We start from the raw sequence: 12,984 nt of genomic DNA on the forward strand, positions 1-12,984 counted from the left end.
TTAAAAATCAATAAATAAATGTTAATCTCATATTAAAAAAAAAAACTTCACAGGAACATCTAGAATAACACTAGACCAAATATGTGGGTTCTGTGTCCTAGTCAAATTGACACATAAAATTAACCATCAATGACATCTTTGAATTCTGGAGACAACATGTACCACATTTGGGTCTGCTACTCCAACTCATTTGCTGGCTAATCTATTAGGCTGCTAATTTTGCGTGGGATCCAGAACAAGAAAGAACTCTGATCCCTGGCCAGATAGCTCAGTTGGTTAGAGCATCATCCTGATACGCCAAGGTTGCAGATTTGATCCCCAGTCAGGGCCCATACATGAAGCAATCAATGAATTCATAAATAAGAGGAACAACAAATTGGTCTCTCTCAAAAAAAAAAAGACTCTGAAGCAGATCGACAGTTTGTGCACCCTACTGTCAATGGAGGCTTGTGATCCACTAGATTCAGTAATGCTGGAGGTACCTATAGAAAATGGGAATACTGGAGTTCCGGCCAAGATGGAGGTGTGGGTAGGTATGCTTCTCCTCCTCACACAACCGAAAGAAGGAAACAACCAATTTAAAAACCACAACCAGAACTGCCAGAAAATTGAACCATATGGAAGTCCAACAACGAAGAAGTTAAAGAAGAAACATTCATCCAGCCTGGTAGGAGGGGCAGAGATTGGCAACCAAGGTGGAGAGGAGAGTTGGCAAGGTGGCAGCTCGCAGACAGGAAGGATGAGACAGCTGCAGTGGCTGGAGGACAGGGTGGTCCCATACTCACCTGCAGATAAACTGAGAGGGACAACTGGGTAGTGAGGCAGACCATTCAACCCAGGGTTCCAGTGCAGGGAAATGAAGCCTCAGGACTTCTGGCTGTAAAAACTTGTGGGGGTTGTAAAACGGGAAAAACTGCCAATCTCTTGATAGCAGGGTGAGAGCCAAGCAAGAGGCATTGTTCCCCCTCTGACTCCTCCCCCACATACAGCACCACAACATAACAAAGTGGGTTGCTCCGCCCTGGCAAATACCTAAGGCTCCACCCTTGAAAACATAACAGGTGTGTCAAGACAAAGAAATATGGCCCAAATGAAAGAACAGATCAAAGATCCAGAAAAAGAACTAAGCAACAAGGAGATAGCCAACCTATCAGATGTAGAGTTCAAAACAATGGTAATCAGGATGCTCACAGAAATGATTCAGTATGGACACAAAATAAAGGAAAACGTGTAGGCTATACAAAGTGAAATAAAGCAAAATATACAGGGAACCAACAGTGAAGGGAAGGAAACCAGGACTCAGATCAATGATTTGGAGCAGAAGGAAGAAATAAACATTCAACCAGAACAGAAAGAAGAAACAAGAATTCAAAAAAATGAGGAGAGGCTTTGGAACCTCTGGGACAACTTTAAACATTCCAGCATCTGAATGATTGGGGTGCCAGAAGGAGAAGAAGAGCAAGAAACTGAAAACTTACTGGAAACAATAATGAAGGAGAACTTCCCCAATCTGATGAAGGAAATAGACATACAAGTCCAGGAAGCTCAGAGAATCCCAGAGAAATTGGACCCAAGAAGGAAGACACCAAGACACATCATAATTAAATTACCCAAGATTAAAGATAAGGAGAGCATCTTAAAAGCAGCAAGAGAAAGGGAGAGAGTTACCTACAAAGGAGTTCCCGTAAGACTATCATCTGATTTCTCAAAAGAAACCTCACAGGCAAGAAGGGCCTGGAAAGAAGTATTCAAAGTGATGAGAATCTTTGCAGGATTACTCTATCCAGCAAAGCTATCATTAAGAATGGAAGGGCAGCTCTGGCTGGTGCGGTTCAGTGGATTGAGTGCTGGCCTGTGAACCAAAGGGTCATCAGTTTGATTCCCAGTCAGGGCACATGCCTGGGTTGCAGGCCAGGACCCCAGTAGGGGTCGCATGATAGGCAACCACACATTGATGTTTCCCTCTTTCTCCTGCCCTTCCTCTCTGTCTAAAAATAAATAAATAAAATATTTTTTGGAAGGAAGGAAGGAAGGGAGGGAGGGCAGGAAGGGAGGGAGGGAGGGAGGGAGGGAGGGAGGGAGGGAGGGAGGGAGGGAGGGAGGGAGGGAGGAGAGGAAGAAAGGGCAAATAAAGTGCTTCCCAGATAAGGTAAAGTTAAAGGAGTTCATCATCACCAAGCCCGTGTTATATGAAATGTTAAAGGGGCTTATCTAAGAAAAAGAAGATCAAAACTCTGAACAGTAAAATAAAAACAAACTCACACTATCAACAACTGAACCTAAAGAGAGAGAGAGAGAGAGAGAGAGAGAGAGAGAGAGAAAGAAAGAAAAAGAAAGAAAGAAAGAAAGAAAGAAAGAAAGAAAGAAAGAAAGAAAAAAGAAACTAAGCAAACAACTAGAACAGAATCACAGAAATGGAGATCACATGGAGGGTTATCAGTGGGAAGTGGCGGGGGGAGAATGGGGGGAAAGGTACAGGGAATGAGAAGCATAATTGGTAGGTACAAAATGGATGGCAGGGGAGGGGTTTATGAATAGCATAGGAAATAGAAAAGCCAAAGAATTTATATGTGTGACCCATGGACATGAACTAAGGGAGAATGCTGGAGGAAGGGGGCTACAGGGCAGAGAAGGAGACAGGGGAGGAAAAAATGGGACAACTGTAATAGCATAATCAATAAAATATACTTAAAAAATAAGAAAATGAGAATACTGTGTAAAGTCTCTGGCAGGCCTCCATAGAATCGTTATGCAGATTTCTAGGTTTGGGGATATGTCGAATGCCACTGTGTCCTAATCAAGATCAAGTGTATGACCCTGGAACACTAAGTGACCAGGTAGCCTGATCTGTCTATCATGAATTGAGTGTAATCTGACGTATCCCATAACTTTAGGTTTGGGAAAATATGTTCATCATCAAAAAGATGATGTATGCAAGATTTAGCTTGAGCAGGTTCTGACAGCACAAATGAATTACAGAAGCAGGTGGCTCAGACTTCCATGCCATCTACTTCAGTGCCATGTCTCCTTCACTTACATCCATGGTCTCATAAGGAATTTAACTTGATCGAGGAAGAAAAAATTTGAGGCTGGTTTAGAGATGCAAATAACTGAACGTAAACTGATACAGAATCACAATCCCAGTCATGGGTGGCCCTGAAGCACCGTGGGGAAGATAAAGCTTCCCAGTGAGCAGAAAGTCAAGCCACATATCTGGTTGTTCACTGTGCCTGGAAGGAGACATTGCCATATAGTTAGGTCTACAAATTCTCGGGCTAACAATTAGGCTTGATGGTCACCAACTTAGAAGGTACAAAATTGAAGAGCTAATAAGGAGGTTTAGAAAAGAGGCATGTGGATGTGCCCACTTAACAATAGACACAGAATGTGAGGGAATTTTTTTCCTATGTAAATGCTCCTGTAGAGCATAAGATTGCAGTGCTCTATAAACAGGTGGGCAAGATGAACCACTGTGAGTATACCAAACTCTTCCCTTGGCCAACCCGCAATTTGTTCAATGAGCTCATGAAAAAAGTGGCTATAGTATCAGATATGGAGGTTGGGTAGGAATTCAAATATATGGACTCTTCTTACCAAGACTAATCTAGCTACCACCACTGCTAAGTGCCCAGCCCACCAACAGGAGAAACTTACATTGAACCCTGGTACACACCATTCCCTAGGGGAAATAACAGCTGTCAGATGGCAGGTTAATTTTATTAAACACCTTTAATTATGAAGGGAGCAGTTATTCATCTTCATTGGAATAATAGACACTTATTCTAGATATGGATTTGTCTTCCCTGCATTAAGCTTCTGCCATTACCACCATCTGTGAACATACTGAATGTCTGCCTATTTACTGTCACAGAATACCAGACAACATTGCTCTAACAAAGGAACTCATTTCACAGCAAAGAGTGAGGCAATTGGCTAAGGCCCAAATGATTCCCTAGAAGTAGCTGACATTATAGAATGATTGGAATGGCTATCAAAGACCCAGTTTGGGTGACAAATGAGAGACAGACAATGCCTTGCAACATTAGTGTGCTCTTCTATGTATACTCTGCAATATACATATATACTGAAGCAACTACCAATAGACACAACTTTCCCCCGCCTGCCCCCCAGAGTATATATTTGCAGACACCAAGGGGAAGAAGTGAGAGTGTCTCTTCTCATTATTATACATAATCGTCCACTTACAAAAATTTTGCTTCTGATCTCTGCAGGTTTAGAGGTCTTAGTTCCCAAGGGAGGAAGGCTTCCACTAGGAGACACAGCATATTCTACTTGAATTGAAAAGTGAGGCTTCCATCTGGCCATTTTGTGTTTTCTCAAGCCACTGAATAAGAGGAGAGATGTACTCTATTGATCGAGGGGATGATCTGTACTACCAAGGCAATCTGAGCTCTGCTTAGTTCTCTCATAACTCAGGTGACCAACTTGTACCAATTGGCCTAAGATTTTTCCAGTTTCCCATCCCAGGAAACCTTTCAGTCCCATTCAGTCCCAGGTAAACTAGGAGAATCGGTCACTCAACTAACTTCCCTGAGACATTGAAGGCATTCAGTAAATTTACTTAAGACTGAATGCTGTTTATGTCAGACTAAATCCATTCCCCCTCCAAAATATATCCTTGATGACATCCACACTTATTTTGCATCCCAAGGAGAAATATTTGACAATAACATTGGCTTGCCCCTTCATTTATTCCCTTTTCCTTACAAACATCATCTTTAGTGGCTTATATGCCTTTGAGGACAGTTATGCTTCCTTGGCAAGTTGAAGTTAAAGCCCTGGCTATCACATGCTTCAGTTCATTGATAGTCTTTGCTGAGATTCTCTCATTTTTTACAGGACATGAGTTGTGTGTGTGTGTGTGTGTGTGTGTGTGTGTGTGTGAATTCTCATTAATCTAATTTTTCTAGCACTATGGAAATTTATGTTAGATCTGAAAGAGGTCATAAAAATCACTTAATCTAAATCCAAATATTTCATGCTTATTTGCAATGCTCTGTTGCTTAAACTTCATTGTTTTTGTTTTAGATCATGATTTGTCATGTTCACCAAGCATTCATCTCCTTAACTGACCAGAAATTATACTGGCACATTTACCCAGTGAGTAACTTGTTTTTTGTTTGCATTATGATTGTGAGCTCTGACTTTCAAAACCTAGAAAAAGCTCAGTATTCTTTAGCATCTCCTCAAAAGTCATTACTCAATGAGGGCTTGTTGATGAGGAACGCCAGTCTTCTAAGTATTGAACATCAGTCTCATTTTCTATTGTGTCCAGGAAATGACATCAGTGATTGTTAAAAGATCTGTTTGCAGACAGACTTGGCCTACAGCACCAATCACAGACTGGAACTCAAGATTAAGATTAATTTAATTTTAGGTCAGAAACAACTGTTTAATTTCAGAAAACAGTACACTCCCACAAAACCTCCTTTGGTACTACTCTCAGCCAAATAAGGGGTAAGAAGATCACTAGTCTTGTGTTATGTTCACATGAGTCAGTTCTTCTAATTTCTCATGGACAATAGATAAGAGCAGAATTCGCAGAAGCAATGAATTGTGTACTAACCAAGAAATATTCATCATGCTTAAAAGCTTATGCCAGGGTTTGTCAGAGTCCATGTCCTATGAAATTGCCAGGAAAAAAAGGAGATTTCTACTATCCACTAAAGGCCAAAGAAGAGTTGTTGTTTTGGTTTTATTTTTTTTACTACTCTTTCCCCTCTTTGACTTTCTGTTTTAAGATTTGATTTTATTTTTTTTTTAGAGAGGAGAAGGGAAGGAGAATGAGAAGGAGAAAAATATTACTGTGTGGTTGCCTCTCACATGCCCCCTACTGGGGACCTGGCCTGCAACCCAGGAATGTGCCCTGACTGGGAATCCAGCCGACAACCTTTTGGTTCCCACTCCAGCATTCAGTCCACTGAGCCATACCAGCCAGGTCTCCCTCTTTGACTTTAAAATTACCTTTTATAACTCTATTTTCTTCTACTGAGTGCATTGGGACTGTTACAGGAGATCTGGATTCCCATTGGTTCAGAAGATTAAAAAGCAACCAAAATTACAGAAACACAAAGATCAGCAGCAACAAACTCCTTTCAGCTTCTAGACTGACAATAGAGGTATAATGTCAAGATTAGTAAAAAAAATAAATAAATAAAAAACAGATCCAAGCATTAATGCTCCACTGAGAAGTTCCATAAATACCTTTCTCAAAAGTGATTTAACATTAAGAAAAGAGCCCTGACTGGTGCGGCTCAGTAGACTGAGCACCGGTCTGCGAACTGAAAGGTCACTGGTTTGATTCCTAGTCAGGGCTCATGCCTAGGCTGCAGGCCAGGTACCCAGCAGAGGGCATGAAAGAGGCAACAAGTTCTCTCCTTCTCTTTTTCCCCCTCTTCCCCTCTCTCTAAAAATAAATAAATAAAAAGAAAAGAGAAATACCAGATATCTCTAAAAGAGAAAAAAAGTTTTGATTAAAAGGAGTTCAAATCAATAGCAGAAATATTACACAAAGCTTCAGGTTTGAATGACCTCTAATCTTTCTTTTTAGTTTCTTTTCATAAATCTTGTCATTAATCTTGTCCTTATGGTTAACCTTGTCTCATCAGTTGTAAGAATAGAAGTCTACTGTAGCTGGCAAACAATTCTCAAATGGCTTTGGAGCAGAATTAAAATCTAGGATAGAACTACATAAGGATCCTTTATTAAGAAGTAAAGGGGATTTAAGATGGTATCACATAGATCCTCAAAGAAAGGCCTTCTAAGGATTCTATGAGTCTATCTTGAAGGCTTTCTCTATTTAAACAGCGAGACTTCTAAAAATCTAAGGCCATTGTCCACAGCAGCTTCACAGGGAGTCTAAGGTAGATAAAAACTTATTTCAAAGATATTTTTGGGGCCTGGCTTTTATATAATTGAATGGATTATGAGTTGACACTCATGAAGTCCACAAAAGTTTTTAAAGTAATTATATTAGCATGATCTGAAAAAGATAAAGATATACAGCACCAGCCAGGTTTTACCAGCATTTCTCAAAGTGTAATTCACAAATATTTGTGATCTACATCAAACCTCCTGGACTGAACTTTTTCTGGGGGAGAGGAAGTGGGAGATATATCCAGGAATCGCCATTTTTTCATAGGTACTATTTATGAATGTTAAAGTTTGGTATCCACCTGAAACAGTCCTAACTACTCATCCCTAAATATATTATTACTTGTGGCACTGCCTTGCATTTTGTCAGGTTGGGATACCACCACCATCCTGTCCCTACTTGGCATCTTTGGTGTAAATGTTAGTGTATTCTGTGCAAAAAACAGATATAAGCATGTATGGTCAATTGATCTTTGACAAGTGTGTCAGGAACACACAATGGGGAAAAGATAATCTCTTCCATAAATGATGCCAGGAAAACTGAATATCCACATGCAAAAAAATGAAATTGGGCCCCTACCTTACACAAAAAAACCAACTCGAATGGATTGAGGACAAACTTAAGACCTGAAACTGTAAGATTCCTAGGAAAAAAGATAGGGGGAAAGTTCCTTGACACTGGTCTAAGCAATGGTTTCTTGACTATGACACCCAAAACACAGACAACAAGAGCAAAATTAGACAAGCAGGACTGCATCAAACTAAAACCCTTCTGCACAGCAAAAGGAACAATTGACAGACTGAAGAGACAGCCTACAGAATGGGAGAAAATATTTGCAAACCATGTATCTGAAAAGGGGTTAATCTTTAAACATCCATTTTAAGTCTCCTTGGAAGGCTGCCATAAAAAGTCACAGATCCATGAAGTGGCTTCCCCTTGCAACCTCGCAAGCTGTGCAGCAGCATCCAGGACAACGTGGACACAGCCCACAGAGCATGGGCCCAACATCACACTGCTCGGCATCACGTTCCTGCCAGGGACCACGGCTCCTGGCACCCAGGGGGCCCAGAACGCAGGCCTGGACTGAGAGACGGAGAGATAGGAGTATGATGGGGAAGAAAAAAATAAAACAGAGGGAGCCCTTGTCTTTGAGGTGTGAAATAAATGGGGAACCAATAATACCCTGCTCTCACACACACTAGCACTTCCATGCGTTCCAGGACTGCCGTTCCAAAAATTAATCGGGAACCTTTGTTTGGAGATTGGCTTAGAAGTACCCATTAGATCACAGCTTGAAGCCTTTTCTGCCTCTTCCTTCCTCAGAAGTCTCATAAGGCATGGCCCTGGGCTCACAACCTTGTATCATGGTTCTTTATCATATTGAAGACTGATGCTGAACAACAAGGATACTACCCAAAAGTGTGACTATGATTGGAAAGATTAATGAAAGGTTTGTATTTGGTTTGTGGCTTTACTCACTGCTCACTTCTCCACCTCTCAGGCTGCTCATTTCAATTCAAATTACACAGTGCTTTCTCAGACTGTGTGCCAGCATGCTGTAGGTGCAGCTGCTGCCTTCCATCCATCACAGCCCAACCTACTCCACTCCAAGTTCCAGGTCAGCATTTCCTGATTGCATTCCTTGTCCCCGTCATGCTTCGAGCTGCCCTACTTCTAGCCATTCATCACCCAGCAATTGTTGCTGTTAGCTGTCTTTCTCACATGACCAGTCCTGCAAAGTGTGCCAGACGGGAATGCCAGTGGGCTGGCTGTCGGCCAGGATGTTGCCCAGAATTCGATAGTGATTTTGAGCATCATAGATAAATACCACTAGTGAAATCTGTGCTGAACCTAAATGCAACACCCAAGGACATTAAAGGCCTTCCTCCTTCTCTTCGAAGTTAGGTAGCATCTTAGGCCCTGGCTGGGTAGCTCAATTGATTAAAGCATCAGCCCCATACACCAAAGTTGAGGGTTCGATCTCCATTCAGGGCACATATAGGAAGCACCCAATGAATGCATGAATAGGTGGAATAACAAATCGATTTCTCTCTCAAAAAAAAATTAAAAAAAAAAAAGAATTAGGAAGCATCTTTGATTCCATTCTTGGGCTGCAATATGGACTAGTGGTTATGCATACAGACTTTTCATTCAGACTATAGGGTTCTGCCACAAACTTGAGAAGTTACTCTAGCTCTGCTCACACATAACCCCTAGGTCCATTAAGAGAACTGAATGAGTTAATTTATGTAAAGCATTTAGAATAATGCCTGCTGCATTGTGCTGTTTGCTATTGCCATTTTCTGCTCACTCTGCTTAATATGCTTAGGCTGAACACTTTAGATCATTTATTTATTCCTTCAATCAATATTTACTGAGTGGCCTATGATGTTCCAGGCACTGTGGACAGTGATCCATTTCCTTTACAGTAAGCCTTGACATGGTCATCTGGAATCCCTTTGCACTCACAGCTGTGCTACAATAGAAGCAATAAGACTCCAGAGAAGAAAGCGCTGATTGATGCACATAGGAAGGCAGATCCTAGGCAGACTTTGATTCTCATGCTCTGAGAGACAGGCAGAGGACACACAAGACACAGCATCAACTTGACCCGTTGTTCACCTCTTTCCTCCAACTCTCCATTTGCCCATCGAAATTTGACATGTTCTCTGGCCCGGCCGGCGATAGGACGGAGGACAGGGGTTGATGAAGGGGTTAATAGAGCTGTAAGGTCTATGTATAGATTCATTTTTTTGCATGTAGATGTCTAATTGTTTCAGCACAATTTGTTGAAAAGGCTATCTTTGCTCCATTGTATGGCCTTTGCTCCTTTGTTAAAGATCTGTTGATTATATTTATATGAGTCTATTTCTGGGCTATCTATTCTGTTCCATTGATCAATTTGTCCATTCTTGTACCAACACATCACTATCTTGATTACTGTAGCTTTATTATAAATCCTGAAGTTGAGTAATGTCAATCCTCCAACTTTTTTCTCTCTTTCAATATTGTGTTGCCTATGCTGTGTTTTTGCCTCTTCATATAAACTTTACAATCAGCTTGTCCATATCCACAAATAACTTGCTGGGATTTTGATTGGAATTGCTTTGGATCTATAGATCAATTTGGGAAGAACTGACCACTTGACAATATTGAGTCTGTCCATCCATGAACTTGAGATACCTCCATTTATTTAGCTCTTCTTTGATACTTTTAATCAGTTCTACAGTTTTCCTCATAAAAGTCTTATATATATTTCCTTAGGTTTATACCTAAGTATTTTATTTTGGGGATGCTTATGTAAATGATAATGCATTGTAAATTTCAAATCACACTTGTTCTTTGTTTATATATAGGAAAGCAATTAACTTTTCTTTATTAACCTTGTATTCTACCACTTTGTTATAATTGCTTATTAGTTCTAACAGTTTTTTTATTAAAATTTCAAGCAGAATAAAACAGGATTATTTTAATCCTATCCTCTAGCAAACACCCTTCTTGACCTTATTAGCTATGCTTTTGGATCATCTTCAAGTCTCATTAAATATCTCCTCTTTATAGAGTCCTTCTCTAGCCTCTACATCAGTTTAAGAACCCCTTGCTTTATGTTATCATAGATCCTTGTTCTTAATATAATACTAATGCTTTATTTTGATTACTAATTAAAATTCTGTCTGCCTGACTACAATGTAAAGTCCATCGAGATCCTGTTTGTTACTGATGTGTAATATAAACTCTCAAGGAATATTTGTTGAATAAATGAATAATTATAACCCCTTTCCAATCACCACCAAAAAAACAACAACAAATTATCCTATATTTATCACACATTCAAATCAGGAAACTGAAACCACTCAAAGTATTTAAAGCAGAAGGAATTTACTACAATGAACTGGTAACATAGGAGACTAAAGAGGATAGGAAGACTACCAGGGAATGGAAGATACCCCAGATATTAGCAACAGCAGAAAGCTCTTAAGACCCTCAGGTTGGAGAGACAATAGGAGGAACCAGAGGCCTCAGTTCTGGTAGGTCAGAAGTCCAAGTTCAGCGTAGCTCAGCTGGGTCCTAGGGTCTCACAAAACTGAAAAGGGGTCGGCAGGGCTACATTCGTTTGCAGAGGTTCTAGAGGTAATTCTGCTTCCATGCTCATTGAGGTTGTTGACAGATCTCAGCCACAGGCAGGTACAGAACTGAAATTCCTGTCTCCTCACAGGGTGTCAAACTGGTGATTCTTAACGTCTAGGGGCTGCCCACATTCCCCGTCTCCTGGCTCTCTTCCTGCATCTTCAAAGCCAGCAGTGGCTTTCTCATGCTTCAGATCTCTCATACCTCCCCTTCTGAGGCCTCTCTCCTATTCCCAGTAAGAGATGTTTCTGTTCTTAAGGGCTCCTGTGAATAGAGTGAGTCTACTTTGATAATCCAGGACAATCTCCCCATCTTAGGTCCATAACCTCGATCACATCTACAAATTCCCTTTTGCCATGTAACATTTAACAGTTTCACATGTTCTGAGGATTAAGGCATGGCCATCTTTGGGGGACCATTATTCCGCCTCTCACTGGCCAAACTCAGCTAGAATCTAATTGACACGAGGGCCTTGGGAACAGCTGCAGAGCAGAACGAGAAATAGATCTGAGTGTAAGCAGGCTTAGGATCACCATGTTACTGAAGAGCAGGGTGGGGTCCTGCTGCCCGCCACCACCCTCTAGGCAAAATTCCAGAGGCAAAGATTTGGTGATAAAGGAAAGGAATCTTTATTCAAAAGCTTCACAATTTTGGAATAATAGCTTTCCATGTGCATTACACACTTAAACCTATCAATTAAGGCTAAACTCTTTAACACCTGAGTTCTCCTATCATTCCTTCTGTTGGTTTTTAATTATCTTATTTAGTTTACAAACTAAAACAACATGAGATACAAAAGTTACACAATTTTGGAAGAAAGGCAGGCTTCTGTCTCAGAGCCCATCCCCTCTAGAACACTCAAAGAAAAATAACCTTGCCACCCTCTGCCAGGCCAGCCCGATCCTAGACTGTGCCCTGAGTTCCCTCCCATCCAAAATACCATCTGTTGGGAAATACAGGCAGCTGCAGCACCTTAATCCAGGCACCCTCCAGGAAGAAATCCTGAGAACCAGCAAGCCAGCGAGCCAGCCCATGTCCCGCCCTAGAGCCCAGAGAGTGCTTTCTTTATTTCAGATCTTCTTGCCCATAATTTCATAGGCTCTGGGGGCATTTGGCCTCTCAGCCAATCCCATCCTAAGCTGTTTACCATTACTTTGGGCAACCGGCTCCTATAGCTCCTCCCTATCCCTGCCTAGTGATTTGATCAGATCTCTCTGTAACAACCACATTTTAAGGTAGCAATACTTTTTCTTCTTGAACTAGGACTGGCTAAGCAAATAATTGACCAGCTCCTAATTGCTGTCAAAAATAATAAATTAAGCTCATTTACTGGAAAAAAAAAAAGTGATAACACACCCTGCAATGAGATTGATTGAACTATAATGCAGTTGTCCATTGGCTTTCATTATCATTCCAATCCTGTCTTTCAAATGGGGGTGAATTAAAATTCTTATCTTCTGCACAAAAATATGAAGGTGAGGGTTAGATCAGGCAGGGAAATAGCAGATGATTCCAGTCTTAAGAAGTGCAGAGTTTGAAAGTGAGTTCCTGAATGTACAGTATGTTCTTGGTCCAATCTCTCCGGATTAGGCCATCAAAATAAGTGCCAACTAACCCAGAGATTCCTGGAATCTTTGTTGCTGTTCCAGAAGACACAGCCAGTCCTCCAGACCCAGAACTGTCTTCAACAATGTTAATAAACTGTCCCCAGGAGCTATCAAACTCCATCAGGGATCAGGGTTTTAATGCTAAAGCTTAAGTTCTTTTTTAAATTTTATTTTAAAATTAGACACAGTAAATTTTTCCTTCTTTGGTATACAGTTCTATGAGTTTTGACAAATAAATATAGAGTATAACCACCACCGCAGTCAGGATTCGGAAGAGTTCCATCATCCCAACAACTCCTCTAGGTTCCCCTTTGTAACCAACCCCTCCCAACCCCTGACACCCCCTGATGATCT

The sequence above is a fragment of the Pteronotus mesoamericanus genome, unplaced genomic scaffold, assembly GCF_021234165.1.
Source record: "Pteronotus mesoamericanus isolate MK-2021 breed Mesoamerican mustached bat unplaced genomic scaffold, CSHL_Meso_final contig_182, whole genome shotgun sequence".
Classification (NCBI taxonomy): domain Eukaryota; kingdom Metazoa; phylum Chordata; class Mammalia; order Chiroptera; family Mormoopidae; genus Pteronotus; species Pteronotus mesoamericanus.